Raw genomic sequence first — 16,823 nt, 5'->3', positions numbered from 1 at the left:
TAATCGATGCAGCAATGTTACTAGTAAAAGGCTAAGCTAACTAGCGTTAGCCGTTAGCTTAGCGCTATCGTTAACCCTGCAAAACGCTCAAAAGCGGACTCTACAACACCATCCATTCGTGATAAAATGGGGTGGGTTATATTGACAAGGCTTGACAACAGAGGTTCAAATATAACTTCATATTTATTGGTAATTTGTTCATTTTATATCAGCATCCAGTCTCCGCAGTAGTGTTAAGACAATTCCTGTTTACATTTTCGAACGTGACATCATCGCCTACGGCAAGCGTAAACGCTCAAAAGGCAAACCGTAAACAGAACCCGAAGCGAACCAAGACCGCAGTGTGTACACAAACTAGAGGGGGGAGAGGGGGGGGGGGGAGTTCGCATTCTGACCCGGAATGAGGACGGTACGGACCGGTACGGACAGAATGAGTGAGTGAGAAAGGCCCCTGAGTCTGTTCCCCTATACCCCCCCTCGGGCGCCAGGGGCTTCCACTGAGGGGTGATGCAAATAGGGATGGGGTGTTATGGCAGCTCATGATGGAAAGAGTGCGCACCGAGTCTGATTCTGAGTTGAAGAATTGGCTCCAAAAGAGAGACAACTGGATGTCCAACAACATCCAAAACGAAATCTTACAGCTGTTTGTCCATGATATTCAGCGACAAATTAGATGCAAGGCATCCAAAAGCCCATTCTTTGGCTTGAGCGCTGACCGAACCACTGATGTCACTCACTGGAAAAGAACAATTCTCGTGTAATATACAGTTCGCCGATGACAACTTGGAAGCTCAGAACTTCTTTTGGGGTTTTTACAATGCCCGGCCCAGACACAACAGCCGAGACGCTGTTTTTGTGTATAAAAGACTTTTACGCCTCGACCTGCCCAGGCTGATATAGGATACTGTTTTGACGGGGCCAGCAACATGTCTGGGGGGTACAGGCTAGACCAGGGGTTCCCAAACTTTTCAGGCCGCGACCCAAAAAAAACGGTGTCAGAGAGCCGCGACCCCCACTATTATAGGAGGTAAACAAATAAAAAATAATAATAAAAAATAATATTAATTTTTTATTTGTATTTTTTATAAATGGAAATGTATGGTTGAAACATGCAAACGTTCAAACGCACACACACTAATAAGCATTGGAGGCTTTTAACCAGGGCCAGACTGGGGAAATCATTCAGGCCAGGAAATATAGTGCAAAATATAGCCCCAGTCAGGCCACTTTTTAAGCAGCAGAAGTTATTACAAAAACTTCATTTCCTGCATTCTGGTGCAGGATATTTTTTATTTGTACCCTTTAAATGTTAGTGTTTGTGATGGCATCACAAATTATTGTTAAAAAACAGGCTAGCATATGTATGATTAGCAACAACACAGATTTTTTTGGATTTTCAGTTTTTTGTAATTGATAAATACAATATTTTATTCAACTTCAGCCCTGATCATAACACCACATATTCATTTTATAATTCTAACCCTTTAAATGCCAGTGTGTGTGATGGCATATATTTGCAATATATCAAATGCAAAGTAGATTTTTCTGGGGGGGATTATTACATGCTAGCATGTGTCAATGATTAGCAGTTTTTTGTAAGGGTCCCGCCTCCACCAATCACATGCGGCTCCCTTTGTGTGTGAGTGAGAGCAAGAGAGAGAGAGAGAGAGAGAGAGAGAGAGAGAGATAGTTCTCCAACTTGTGTGAGTTGCAGTGATCTCCTGGTTGTTCCCCACCTAGGTTATCTAACTATTGCGCTGGTGCAACCAGGGCCGGACTGGGGAAATAATTCATACCGGGAGATATAGCGCGAAATATATAGCCCCAGTCAGGCCACTTTTTAAGCGGGGGGTCTGGGGGTCCCCCACCAGGATTTTTTTTGTTACAAAGACTTAATTTCCTGCATTCTGGTGAATTTTAGTGCATGTGAATCACAAACTAATGAGCCAACAATTGCTTAGTAGTACAATGTACTGTTATGAACCTCAAATAAAACTGTTGTGGCACTACTGTAGCAATGCTACTCTCTCCACCTTCAAAAAGAAAAAAGCAAGAGCACAACATATTTGTCTATTTACTATTATAATACAGTTAACCACTCTCTCCACCTATTCAAACAGAGCAAGAGCACAATACCATATTCACTTTACTGATGCACTACCCATCAACAGTTAAAATAGCCCTTACACAAACATTAAATAACAGACCTTTCATTATTACAAAACTACCTGGCTCACTGCCTGGCTGTTACAGTATTCTGCATAGTGCCATCTGCCATTCCATTCGCCGCCTCCACTGTCAATCAGTTGTATCGCCTGGTCCCGCCTCCACCAATCACAAGCGGCAGCACGGCTCCATTGTGTGTGTGTGATCCGAGGGAGAGAGTCAGATAGTTCAACAACTCTGTTGCAGACAGTGAAATCCTGATTGTTCCCCACCCACCTAGGTTATCTAACTATCGCGCCGCGCCGCCGCCACAACTAGAAACAATGGCCTGGCAAAAAAAATAAAAATGATACAAAAAAAAAATTATAATTATTATTTTTTTTTATCTGTGCAGGCCAGGCCACCGGGAAAACTCCCGGTGCTCCCGATGGCCAGTCCGGGCCTAGAAACACTGGCCTGGCCTGCTTCTAAGTTCAGTGGCCTGACTGCAAAAAAATATATATATGTTTGACATTTTTATTTTTAATTTTTTTTATCATCTGGCGACCCCCCTACCGATTGAAAGTTCCAACGTGCCTGTTAGATGTATCCCTTTTTCATGAGTAACTCATTATCTTTCTTCTGCAATTGCAGATCAGTAAACTCTATAACAGTTTATCATTCAGTAAACTATATCAGTTTATCATGAATTTACCCTTTAACTCTCCCTTCTTACAGGAGAAATATCAGTAGTTCAAGTATCTTACTGGGTGCATTTACCCTTTAACTCTCCCTTCTTACAGGAGAAATATCAGTATCCATATATACAATGTGCATCAATCAAATACAAAATACAATATCAAAATACAAAAGGTGAACCGGGGTTAAAAGCCCTTGGAAGTCCTTGTGCTCTCGTTCAATCAGTTCGTATCATAGAAAAGGATATGATGGTCCTTGGAAGTTCTTGTGACTCAAGTTCAATTAGTTCGTTAATTCCTGATCCACTTCCTCACTGGGAATGAGGAAGGTAATTTAACAATCCTACCAGGCTGTTGAGGCAACAGGGTGACTGTTGAGGCAACAGGGGTAATCAGATCAGGCCGGGGTATAGCCTTGATCTAGATCTGAGGTTCAGTGGGTTGGCTTGCCATCTTGTGTCGGTCCGGCACACTGCCTCGTCCCGCGTGGGCACACGTGATGAGTGGTGGTCGGTCGGGACTTGTACGCACAGATATGTGCGTAACCCCTGCGTACGATCATTTCTAAGCAAAGTGTGGGACTTATCAATTTGAACTTGTGCTTGACTTTGTGCGTATATATACACACAGCTCGGAGCATGGGTAGCTGGCGCCCGGTGGTAGAATATTGAATAATGCACCGCGGAAATAAGATTCCGTGCATTAGTTTCAACAATGACGTGTTCAACTTCTGTATGAACCGTAATTCATTATAGTTCATTGTAAGATAGCGACAGTGTAATTATAACTGGCTCACGCGCGAACAAGAGGTTGGCCTGCCTGCTTGTTTGGCACGGGGGGCAGACGCAGAACACCCACCTCCAAACGCGATTAAATATTGTTTCAAATAAAAAGCGAAATACTATTATTTTGTGTGTCATGTTTCCAAATAAGATTGGCCACAACGAAATGCTTTCTACTTCAATTTGTTGGTTAGAATAGATTACCTCCGTTGAAACTAGTCTGAGACTCCGCTCCGCGCACAGACGTGATAATAATAATAATAATAATAATAACAATAATAATAATAGCTTCATTTTATATAACGCCTTTCAAGAGACCCAAGGTCGCTTTACATAGATAGGGGGGGGGGGGGGAAATAACAAAGTAACAAACATAGTGGACACACAACATATAAATATGATGATGGGATTCAAGTTCGCATTTTTATTGATCACATATAGGCAGGGTACACATGGCGTAGGCTACATCATGCATGGCAGTGAGATTCATTGTTCTTGTATATGCTCTCGTATAATTGTTATAGTATATGCTATTGTCAAGAAGGAAGTACATTATTTTCAATCGTGGCTTTAATTCGTACAGCCGAGAAGCAGTCTCCTATCAGCTTCATTAATCCCGACCCATCCAGCCACAGCATAACTGAGACCGGCTATGGAAACAGATCATAAATAGACTACTGTAAATAAAATAGCTTATAAAAGATAGGCTATAGCAGGGGTTCCCTTTCTTTTCCGAGCCCCACGATTCCCTGGAGACATATATGAATATGATATAGGCTATACATGGGTCCGTCAGCGAGGAGATGTAAAGATATAAGATACAAGGACAATGCAGGCATCGCGGGGCTCTGTGTGACATGTCTGTGCCATGCTGCGTTATGTGCAAATTACTGTTGCATAATGTAGGCTATGCATATATAATTTACATAGGCTATACCTAATACCGACAACAAAATAGATTGTATTTCTCCCATAACACGCGTTGTGTCTTCTTGGTTCGCCAGCGCGTTAAATTAGTTGCTTAGACCTCCGTGAACCAGTGGAGGCTGCTGACCAATTTTTTAGGTGAAGCACAAATTATTATATTATATATTAAATTATATTTTTTAAACATCCCCAACGCTGCAACACCCCCATTCCTCCCAGGTGTCAGGCTCCTCATTCGCTTCCATTCATTTTGGGGACCATGTTTAAATATCATACTTCTGAAGTATAAACAAACTATACTGCTGTGACGATTTCAATAAAACAGACCATTCTGAGTCAATGGTATGCAAAACTGTACATTGGAATATCTACCACCTTCCTCTGCACGAGGCCACAGATGGGTTTTATGTAACACAAGGACAATGAATGAATGAATGAATGAATGAATGAATGAATGAATGAATGAATGAATGAATGAAAACTTTATTTAACAGATTGCAGAATGGGTACAATACAGTACGGCTCAATACACACAATTGTTAAGGGGATGCAGACCAGAGAAAGACTTTCGTCTTGTTTACATCAGGGTCCCCCATTTTCAATTCATCATAACATGACATACAGATACAGTACTGCTACATCTATATATGACATACAGAGATATAGACAGTACTGCTACATCCAGACATTTATGACATACCAGATCTACAAATATACATTACTGTTTAAGAGTACAACGCCTGTCATATAGACCTATAGCGTTGGAAACTCTGATTAAGGAGAGGGAGAGGAGAGGAGAGGAGAGGAGAGGAGAGAGAGGAGGAGTGTTACAGTAACGTTACACAAACTGACAAAGCCAAGACACTTACCCATAAAGACGGTATCTCGATCGATCTTTCAATCAATCAATCAATCAATCAATCTCATCTTTCGTTGAATAGTGCAGCTTCTCCATCTGACGAGTCCGAGTCGAGCCGCGTGCATTAATCCCATAGAAAATGTAAACAATAGCCATGTGCATCGCGAGCCAGCTTGTTGCATCAAATTGATGTTTGGCTTTTGTCTCCCGAGTGAAGTTAGAACTACACTACTCTTACGGACACGTATTGTTCTCTAAACAATTCGGCTGGCTAACGTTAGCTCACGTTAGCGTCCAGGCTAAGCAGGCTTTCGTTTTATAAACACTACAACTTACTTTTTTCTGAGATGCATAAGTCCACTTCTTCATGTTGCTCAGTTGCTGGTTTATACTTCGGTCCTAATGTTGGCGCAAAGTTTCATTTAGCCTGCCCTACTGTGTTGTTACAGCTTACTGTACAGCTTACTAAACTAAAGCGAGCTCTTTCAATGCTGCCTATACCTACACAGTCAAAACAGTCCAGCTGCAGTTCCGTAGGTTAGGTTTAGCTGGGGCCAATCTCAAGTTTCTTTATTAGTTGTCATACTTTTATACAAAATGCTTCTTTCTGTTACATTTTGTATAAAAGTATTCTGTACTTCTGTATGACAACTAATAAAGAAACTTGAGAAACTTGAGATTGGCACCAGCTAAACCTAACCTACGGAACTGCAGCTGGACCCGTTTTGTGCAATGCAGCAACTCTGATTGGATTTGAAGGTTGTCAATCATTCAACCTCCGTGTATTGGATTGCAAGGCTGTCAATCATTCAATCCCCCATTCAATGGCAAGAGTTTAAATGCACAGACCGTGCTTAGATGACGTTAATAGCCTATTTTGATTGGCTATTATTTATTTAATCCTGGGTCAACCTGTGCAGCCATCTGCACGAAATATTTACTGCAGTCATTACTGCAGTGCAGGCCTGCTCAGAGCTGTAAATTCTGGCCATTTTTGAAGAAAAGAAATATGTAAATTAATAATAATTATGAATTATGAGTGAATTTGTGTTTCACGTGTTGTCATAGAGAAACCTCCACTGCCGTGAACAATCTCCCTCTCAGTGAAGTTTCTCAGAGTTCGCTCGGGTTAGTCCATTATTTCACATCCCATGGGGGTGTTTCATGACCATATATGGATAATCATGCACGAGCATTGACGGTAAGGACAAATGGTATTTATCAATACGGAGTGTGCGTAGGACCCGTGTACGCACGGTTGTTAAATCCCGATATTTCTGTGCGTACACACATTCTAAATTATGTGCTTAAGTACTAAAATAGAACACTTTCTAAGAATTGTTGATAAATGAGGGCCCAGGGAACTCTTCCTGGGGGTGAAACGGGGTGCTAGAAAAACCTGGCCTGCGTTATACAGGCATTCAGAAAATAAAAGCTATTTACCATCTTTCATTGCTTCATCATCTTTTCATTGCTTTTAGAATGAATAATCAATCAGGCTACTTTTAGCTATGCTAAGCTAACGTAGGCTACCTTATCACAGCATGTGGGAATATCCATCTGTTTTATGCTAATGTAGAAGGGTGGATTATCCCTACTTAGTGAGGGTGAATTTATACTGTCACCGGATAGTAGTAGTAGTCCGGCTGGGCCCCTGACTGCAGTGTAAGGGTACTAGATTCGAGGTTAACAAATGTGGCAGATGGGGCCTAGGATTTACTAACCTAGGTGGTGTGTACTGGTCCTTCTCACCCTCCAGGGCGATGCTCAGCAACCCCTAAACACCCACACTTCCCCTAGTACGTCCCACACCCCCTCACACCCGGTGGCAGTAGTGGTGGATGGTATAATTCTTCCCCAAAGCAGTACCGTACCTTGCTGACTGTTGGAGACCTGTAAGGAGCACCTTCCCCAATTAAACATATACCGTGGATCAAAAGAGGTTAGACAATAATGCACCATTAATTCCCACAAAAGAGGTTAGACAATAATGCACCATTAATCCACACACACACAGTGAATCCAATTATCCGCCTCTGCTTTTACTGTAAGATATTCCACATGTTTACAACAGTGCACAGTGCATGACCACTTGGACTTTGTAATTAGCATTCATGAACACGTCCCCGTATGGGTTAATACTCATTACACACACAACATCTGAAGGAGGTTAGCGGAAAGCTCTGTGAGCTACTCGATTGGAAAAATGATATTTTTTACATAAGTGCTGCTTCGACACCCGGACAACACAACACACGCATAACGGTTGAAATAAGTGGGGCCCACACTTGTTGAAAACAAACATATATCTAAGCCGGCTTTACCTAAAATAATAAAGTTGGAGCGCTCGGTCGCGGCTTGTGAACGTGGTGGCTCAAAACACAACAGCCCCTTCGCTCTTAGCGAGCATGCTACCAAAAGAAACGTTCGTAAGCAATATTCCACGGCGCTGGGAGCGCGAAATGTACCTGGACTCGACTCGCCCTGCAGTTAGAGTCTATAGGCCGAGTGCCGGTCCGCCCCACGTAGCGAATGTTCGGAGTTAGTTGGCCGTAAAAAACGGTCCCGAAAACTGTCACCTGGGATACCAAGGAGGGCTGGCTGGGCTGGCGGTTGGCAGGTGAATGGCCGGAGGTGAGGGATGCCCGGTGGAGTCTCAGGCGCTGGAAAACAGCTAACCAGGCTAACACTCTATACTGAAGCTAAGCTAGGGCCGGTGCGGCCCGACTAGCTTCCCGACTATACATGATAAGAGACGCTACACGTTAAAGGTCGTCTTCACAGCCCGTCTGTCGAACGTCCTCTTTGTATGCTGACGTACCCTACTCACTATACTGTAGGGATAATCTGACGTACCCTACTCACTATACTGTACCCTACTCACTATACTGTAGGGATAATCTTACGGCACGCAACGTTTCTTCTTCGGCCCCGCTGCATGAATCTTATTCCACATGCTTTTCAGGTGGTAAGGCTCTCCGCCGAACGTCCTCTCTCCTTGGTGGAAAACGGCGAAGAGGAAGTCTCGTGTATCGAACTCCTCCTTCATACCAGCCTCTTCGTCACCTGTACCTGTTGCCAGACCAACGCCCACCAGCTCCCCCTGGCGATAGTCCTCCACCATGTCTCACTGAGTCCCAGAGCAAAAACGGGTCACAATAATTACACAACAGTTATAATGAATACAGTCAGGTTATAATGAATACAGTCAGACCCATTCACGTGTCTACACTAAGTTAGGCTAAAGTGCACTAGCATATGCGAACATTCCTCACATTCCATATTAAACTCTCAAAAGCAGTCAAAATGTATATAGACCATGTTCTTATCATACAGCATATCAATACAATTATAAGTACTTCTGAAATGGTTTCTTTCTAGTTTTCATTTAACCAAATTGAGATTGGAGCTTCGCTAGCATGACTCAGGATGAAGCTACATTATTAGGTCAGGACTCCCTGGAAGAAGAGATCTTGTATCTCAATGGGACATTCCTGGATAAATAAAGGATAAATAAAAAAAATAAAATAAAAAAAATTAGCTGATTAGCATTGAGCTAGCGATTTTGTACATTCGACAATGAACAGCACAATATTGATGAAACTCACCAAAACCGCTTCCGGAAGTGGTATGCTCTTTAACTGCAACAACTTCTTCGGTTTTGTAACTGGGGGAATCTTTTATGACTGTTTGATAACTATTTCGTGGCGCTAGTTCATTTCAGTATCCAGCAGCATTCAGCTGCGTCAGTCTCCGTCAATCTATAATCTCATCGGGAGCATGTCTATGTTCCCCGGGTTCTATGTTCCCCGCTTTGATTGATTGATTGATTGAACATTTTAGACCACCAGCCCTGATTCCAAACTCTAACCTTAACCAGTTCGAAAGAGGGCCTAAGCTTAACCGTTCGAAACGAGGCGGACATTAATAATTAATAAAATAATAAAAATTTATAAAATGTTCAATCTATTAATCAATCAAAGTGGGGAACATAGAACCCGGGGAACATAGGACCCGGGGAACATAGCAGGGGCAGATTTAGGATTGTAGGAGATCCGGGGCTTAGCCCAGATAGGTGACGCGGTAGCGGGCACGGATTTTTTTTACTTCGACACCACAACCTTTAACTTATTCACCTTAAAGCAGACAAAAGGCACTATAGAGAACACTTAAATTCACACCCTTTAATTAATGAAGCAAACTATAATAATTTATAATAATAATAATAATAATAATAATAATAATAATAATAATAATAATAATAATAATAATAATAATAATAATAATAATAATAATAATACACTGTGTTTGTATAGCACCTTTCATACAAGAATTGCAGCTCAAAGTGCTTCACAGCAGTACAAAAAGACAGGCATAAAATGAGCACAACATTGGCAGATCAAGAGCAATGCATAAAGTGCAGACATAAAGCATAAAATAGATACAGTAGCAGTAAAATAGACAAAGTCAAGGTAAGACATAGAACATTAAATCACATTGTTTTTCATATTAGGATCTAAGATCTAGGGTTAACTCGCCGAACGTTGAGCGGCAGGACCCCCGAAAACCAGAGTATAGTCGGGTTTTCATCGTTGTTTCTTTTATTCGATATTTCCATTCATAAAGACATGCCGGCAGCCTGTGTTATCACATATCTCAAAAGCTATGTTTCTAAGGTGGAAGAATTATGTTTTTGTCAACTTGTTGATTGTGATTTAAAGCTTAGGTCTGAGTCTACCATAACACCAAGACTTAACTCACTCAAATACAGTTAGCAGCTGGATAGACTACAGATGGAAATTAGCTTCTGCTAAATCTGGTGCAAATATATTTTCATGTAACAATGATTAATTGTCCAAAAAAAAAAATTATAATATTTCTTTTCTAATTTTTTTTTAAATAGATTCGGGGCTTTTCAGAAAACATTTGGGGCTTGAGCCCAAGTAGCCACCCCCTAGCCCCGCCCCTGGAACATAGGGATGATCACATCTCATTTGCTGTATGGCAAGGCTCACCTGCCGTAAGGCAAGGCGTGGGCTGTTGTGACACCTATCTCGCGTCATGAGGTAATTTAAAGGGGCAGTGAGGCAATTCAAAGGATTTGGTCAAAACATTGCTAATCTCATATGAATATACATATGACCCGATAACATTAACTATTTATGTTCTTACCCAATAGCATTAACTATTTATGTTCTTACCCAATAGCATTAACTATTTATGTTACTATAACTAAATAGTTATGAATCTGAAACCTGGGTTACACAAACACAGACGTAACTTTTGATTGTACAATGGTCTTCCTACTGGCAGTAGAAAAGCATGATTTATTTTTATGCAAGAATTACATTTTTACTTTCAACACAGGTTGTAACTGAGGGGTACAATTCCCTGACTGTATTGATAAGTATGGTATCATTAAACCACTACCGCTTGATGTACTTTAACTTCTGGCCATACAGTACACGATATCTAAGTATGATGAACACTTTCCCACATATGAAATCAGGTCCACACAAATATAACAGTCGAAGGTTTAATATAGCAAAAGGTATATACAACATTCACTTAATTACATTTATGATTTGAATGCACTTGTAAGGCAAATGAGTATTCGTAGGCAAATCAACACTGAATGTCCAATCTCTGGTTACGCAGGAAGCAAGTATACAACCTGGTTCTTTAGGGAACTATAGCGATGGTACTTAAGGATTATAGCGGGATACTAAAGGGGTCCTGCTGGTTGTAAGTCAGTAGGGGGGGGGGGGTTTGGAGAGCCGTCAGCTGCATCCCATCTGGCCAACGATTCCTGGGGAGAATTCAGGTACAGAACACAGTGCCCGCAGGATCTTGATCCACAGATGAATACACTTGGGCCCTCTTGTAGACGGTAGCTGTAGGCTGTAGGTCCACAACGAAGGAGAAGCGAGGCGGCCTCGGTCTGGGTTGAGCGCCGTCTCACCTGGGCTCCTCTCGGGGGTAATTCCAACACTCACCGGCGTTGGCTGTTATCCGCTCCACAAATCAAAGCACCCAAAGCAAATAGATATTCCATGCCGTATAGGCTCAGCAGTCGTCCGGGTAGGTAATCCAATGTGCAGGTCCACTCGTCCTCGCCCAGAACTCCTCGGATGAAAGCACCACGCGTGGTCTGCCCAGCCTGGTTAAGACTCTAGATAACGCGAGGAAACGATGGGGGTGCTGCTCACTTTAGAACTCGATACCGCACGATGCACCATACATAATAGACTATTATTAACTTAATAGAAATACGTCCCACTCGACGGTACAGTGCCAAACTATGACAATTCAGCTATGAATTTACACGAGGTCTCAATGCCTATTCTGGGGCCAAATAGGCCATACTGCACCACACGTGGGTCGTGGGTGAGGCTTCACGTCTGTTACTAGGTTGGAGGGTAAAGGACTAATGGACTAAAAGAAGTTCTACTTTACTTGCGCCATATTTATATGCACGGTGAACAAATAGTACCATTCGTATTTCGGTAGCCGTATTCCTACGCGGAACCGGGGCTAGTTGGGACATGTTCGTCGGCACTATTGAACTTGACTCAAGGGGCTTGTCTGCTGGCGCCAGGTTCTTGTCCAATGAGAGAATGAACTATTATGGGCTGTAGTAGACTAAAGGGATATTCAGTGTATATGTACAAAGAATATACAAGGGATATCAAACGATATACAAATACTATTAAATATATATCCATAAATAAATATATATATTCGGTTTAATCTGATCCTTCACAACAGCCGCCCCCTAATTAGTCCCACCTAATTAGCTAAGCAGAGACAGATTAACCGCACTGTCTACCACTCAAGGTCCGCTGTAAGGGTCAGTCAACTCACAAAGTCGTGGGGTCATGGTCGTCATCGATAGTGTCTGGGAGTCTTGGCAGTTCTATTAGCCTCGCCACGGGTCGTGTGTAAGTCCGCCCTTGGACGAGCACTTCAGCTGCTCGGACCTTGCCATCGGCACCGGTGATCACTTTGCTTACGCGGCCAGCCGGCCACATAGCTCTGGGTAGTGACTGGTCGATAATCATGACGACTGTTCCTTCTGTCAAATTGTCTCTCTCTTTTACCCACTTCTGGCGGGTCTGTAGAGACGGTAGATAGTGGAGTAGGAAGCTATTCCAAAGCTTGTCAGCCAGTACTTGACTGTACCTCCACATTCTTCGGCCGTTCGCTTCTTCAGGCCTGTACATTGTCTGGGGTAGCGCGGGGTCCAGCCGCTCCATCAAGAGTGTGTTGGGGGTGACTGGGTCGACATCTGCTACATCACTTGAGACGTAACCGAGGGGCTTGGAGTTCAATACTCCCTCGATCTCCGTGAGGACTGTCATTAGGACTTCTTCCGCCACAGTCTGGGCCCCAAGCACGGCGTACAGGGCTGTCTTTATAGAACGTACTTCTCGCTCCCAAGTTCCACCGAAGTGAGGTGCGTTCGGGGGATTAAACTGGAAGTCAATCTGGGATGGAGCGAGGTGGGTCTTAAGTTCTGGGCCCATCGCTTGGAAGCTCTCTCTCAGCTCTCTTTCTCCGCCTTTGAAGTTTGTCCCGTGATCAGACAACAATGTAGACGGTTTTCCTTTCCGCGATGTGAATCTTCGGAAGGCCATAAGGAATGAGTCTGTGCTCATGGTTGGAAGGAGTTCGATATGTATCGCTCTGGTGGTCATGCATTTGAATACAATACCCCACTGCTTCTCGGTTCCTCTTCCTTTCTTTATATACAACGGGCCAAAACAGTCCATGCCTGTGGAGTGAAAGGGCTTGTCGCCGAGTCGGAGGCGACAGGGAGGTAGGTCAGCCATCCGGGGTATGCTGGGCTGCGCGCGCCACTTTCGGCAGTCTAGACAGGTTCGCTGGAAGCGTCGCACTGCTTCTCTCCCTTGAAGTATCCAATAGCGACGTCTGATCTCCGCGAAGACTCTCTCTGCTCCTGCGTGGTGCACATCCTCGTCGTATTTCTTTATGATCAGCTCTGTGACCTTGTGTCGGCTGTTCAAGACTATCGGGTACTTAACGTCATCCGGTAGGTCGGGGGCTCTCCGCAGACGACCACCCACTCTGATGAGATTATGGGCGTCACTCTCGGGTGCCAGGTGGAGCAGTCTGCTGTCTGATGGGACGGGCTTTCCTCCCTGTAGACAGTCTAGCTCATCGGGGAACGAGTCTCTCTGGGCTCGTTGTAGTAGAAGAAGTTCTGCTTCTTCGTAGTCAGCTGCTGAAATGTCAGCGGTGGGCTGAATCTCTGGGTGGTGCCACAGGAATGTCTTTAGCTGCGCACTCTGTAGGGTGAGGCAATCATCTATGTTGGGGTCTGTGGAGGCAACTGTGCTCAATCCACAGAACATAGGTTTCTTGTTTTCAGCCTCCTCTTTACTCGCTTCCCGTGGGGTGGGCGTAGGCCACTCTTCTTCCGGGAGCTTGAGGAACTCTGGTCCGTCACTGTAGATGTTGTGACGGGTGAGGTCATCTAGGGACATTCCCCGGGTGATGACGTCAGCTGGGTTGTGTTTGGTGTCCACATACTTGCTGCTTCTGTTAGCTCTTGAATCTCTGTGACTCTGACTCCCACGAAGACCTTGTATCTGCATGAATCAGACTTGATCCATGTGAGTACTGTCGTAGAGTCTGACCACAAGATTGTTCTTTGCACCGGGATGGTGAGTTCACGTTGGATTAACGTGGCTAGATGCGCTCCTGCTAGGGCTGCGCAGAGCTCTAGACGCGGGATAGATTGTTGCTTTCGTGGGGCTATTCTTGAGCGAGCCAGGATGAAAGCGGTGTGTATCTCTCCTCCCTTCTCTTGGGCACGCAAGTAGGCCACAGATCCATAGGCTACTTCGGAGGCGTCGCTGAAGACGTGTAGATCCATCTTGCATGTCTCTGGCCTCACTGTGGGTGGGAGGTAGCTGCGGCGTATGTTGACGCCTGGGAGTGAGCGGAGTTCCGTCTCCCACTCTCTCCATGTGGAGGCAAGGTGTGCGGGTATTGGGTCGTCCCAGCCCTGGTCCTTGTCCCATAGTGCTCGTACAATCATCTTTGCCCTGGTAGTGTAAGGTAGAATACATCCCAACGGGTCATATTGTCTGGCGAGTGTTCTGTACACACTCCGTCTGGTGGTCGGTATCGCCGTCGACCTTCCCTGCTCCGTGGTCAGGGGTTTGTGTCTATAGTGGAGCGAGTCTGTTTTGAAGCGCCAGACTAGTCCTAGTGTCATTTCTTGGGCTTCTCCTGGGATGGTCGCCATCCAGGTCTCGCTACTGGCTGCCTTGTCCGCGGGGGAGAGGCTGCGCAATACTTGCGGGTCGCTGCTGGCCCACTGCCTGAGATCAAAGCCGCCTTTGATCAGGGAGGCGCGTAGCTTGAGTAGGAGAGCCTCGGCTTCTTCTTGGGTCGAAACGCTTTGTAAACAGTTGTCCACGTAGAAACTGTTCTTCACACTGTGTCGGACCTCTTCATCTGCTGCTGGGTCCTCTGCGACGTGTTTCTGCAGTGCAAATGTAGCACAGCACGGGCTGCATGTGGTTCCGAAAGGGAGGACTTCCTCTTGATAGATGGCTGGTTGCTCATCCCCGATCCTCTCTCTCCATGGTAACCGCAGCAAGGGCTTCTCCTCTGGATACTGTGTAATACTGGGGGGTCGCTGCTGGCCTGCTGCCGGAGATCAAAGCCGTCTTTGATCAGAGAGGCGCGGAGCAGCGCACGGCGTCGCCAGTCAATCTTCGTTACGTGTCCCGCTGTGATTAGCTTCTCAATCTCAGCGCGGTACACACTCTCTTGAGCGGGGTCTTTGGCTAGGCGCCGCTCTGTGTTCAATAGATACCGCTCCGTAGCTTCTTTCGTGGCGTGAAAGGTGGGCATTCCCTCTCGCCTCAGGAGTGGAGTTGCGTATCTCATCACTCCGCTGACTGTGACTCTCTTTGTCCCTTGCTCGAGGAGGTTTATGGCGTAAATGTCTTCTTTAGAACGAATGTCTTTCTTTTCGTTCTTAAAGGGCATTGTCTCTAGTGTCCATAGCCTCTCGACATGCTGCAGGAGAGTGGTGTCTTCTTCTGTCACTCTGGAGTGGAGGCAGCTAGTGGCTGCTGTTCGGTTGAGAGATTTAGCGAGGGGGCCTTGTAATGTCCATCCTAAGCGGGTCTCGACTGCTGCAGGACAGCCTCTGGGTCCTGTATGGACCCGGTCTATCGGGACTATGAGGTCTGCATGGTCGGAGCCTATCAGCAGGGTCGGGGTGGCGCCGTCTATGAGCGGGATAGGTAGTTGACGCAGGTGCACATATTTATCCATCAGTTTGGCGATGGGGTAGGTGTACTGTGATAGTCCTATTTCTTGGCTGGTGAAAGCATTTGTAATCCTATACCGTCGCTCTGGCTGCCCGCTTGCTGCGATAGTGAAGGAGACATTCTCGCCTTTTATCGTCTTTAAATCTCTTCTTATTGTCCGAATCGTCATCTGGTTCTCGCTCCCCCGCAGTCCCAGCTGGGCCACAGCGGATGCGAGGAGAAGGGTCTTCTCTGACCCGTCATCAAGGACGGCGTAAGTGTCCATGACTTTATCTTGGTGGCTCAATGTTACACGGACTACCTTTAAGAACACCTGGGCGCCGCTGCTGCTGGCGGGGTCAATGTACATGACACTTGCCTTTGTGCTGCTCGATGGTGCAGGTGCAGGCTTTCTTCTGTTACTGTCGTGTAGGACATCTAGGTGGGCTCCGTCACACCGATTGCACCTCTTCTTTAGGCGGCACTCGGCTGCCATGTGACTGCGCGCACATCGGTAACAGCGCCTGTTGGACTTTATCCATTGACTCACTTCTTCTGCATTCATCTTCTTGAACAGGTCATATTGTGACAGCCAGTGTTCCTTCTCGCAGTACGGGCACACCATCTTCCACTTCTCTTTTCTCGAGGGGGTACTGTGGTTCTTACTGCTCGGTACTGATTCTGATTGGTGCATGACAGTCACTGATCTTCTTCCATCGTTTACTCTCCTAGGTCCCTCTCTGGAGCTTGGTGTGCTCCGCACGAATGTATCCAAGCGTAGGCTGCTGACTTCTCTCGTCAGGAAGTCGGCTAAATCGAGGAGGGATCGTTCGGGACCGTTAGGATCACGGTGGTCTCTTTGCCGCCTAAAGCGCTCTTGTCTGGCGGGCGGCAGCTTCTCTAAAATCCTCTCGACGTTAGAGTTGGCGTATAGCTCGTGCATACCCTTTTCTCGTTGCGCTCCCAGCATCCCTACCAGGGACTGCACTTTTATAGACAGGTCGTCTAGTGAGCGATTGTCTGTTGCTGGGGGTAGGCGGTCAATATGCCTTATCTCTTGGATTACGTAATCCCATATACGTCCATATCTCTGGTCCAGCGCTGCTAGAGCCGCGGTGTA

The sequence above is a fragment of the Notolepis coatsorum genome (genome assembly GCF_963971535.1).
Source record: "Notolepis coatsorum genome assembly, chromosome: 15".
Taxonomy (NCBI): Eukaryota; Metazoa; Chordata; class Actinopteri; order Aulopiformes; family Paralepididae; genus Notolepis; species Notolepis coatsorum.
Note: the sequence above shows the minus strand (reverse complement) of the source record.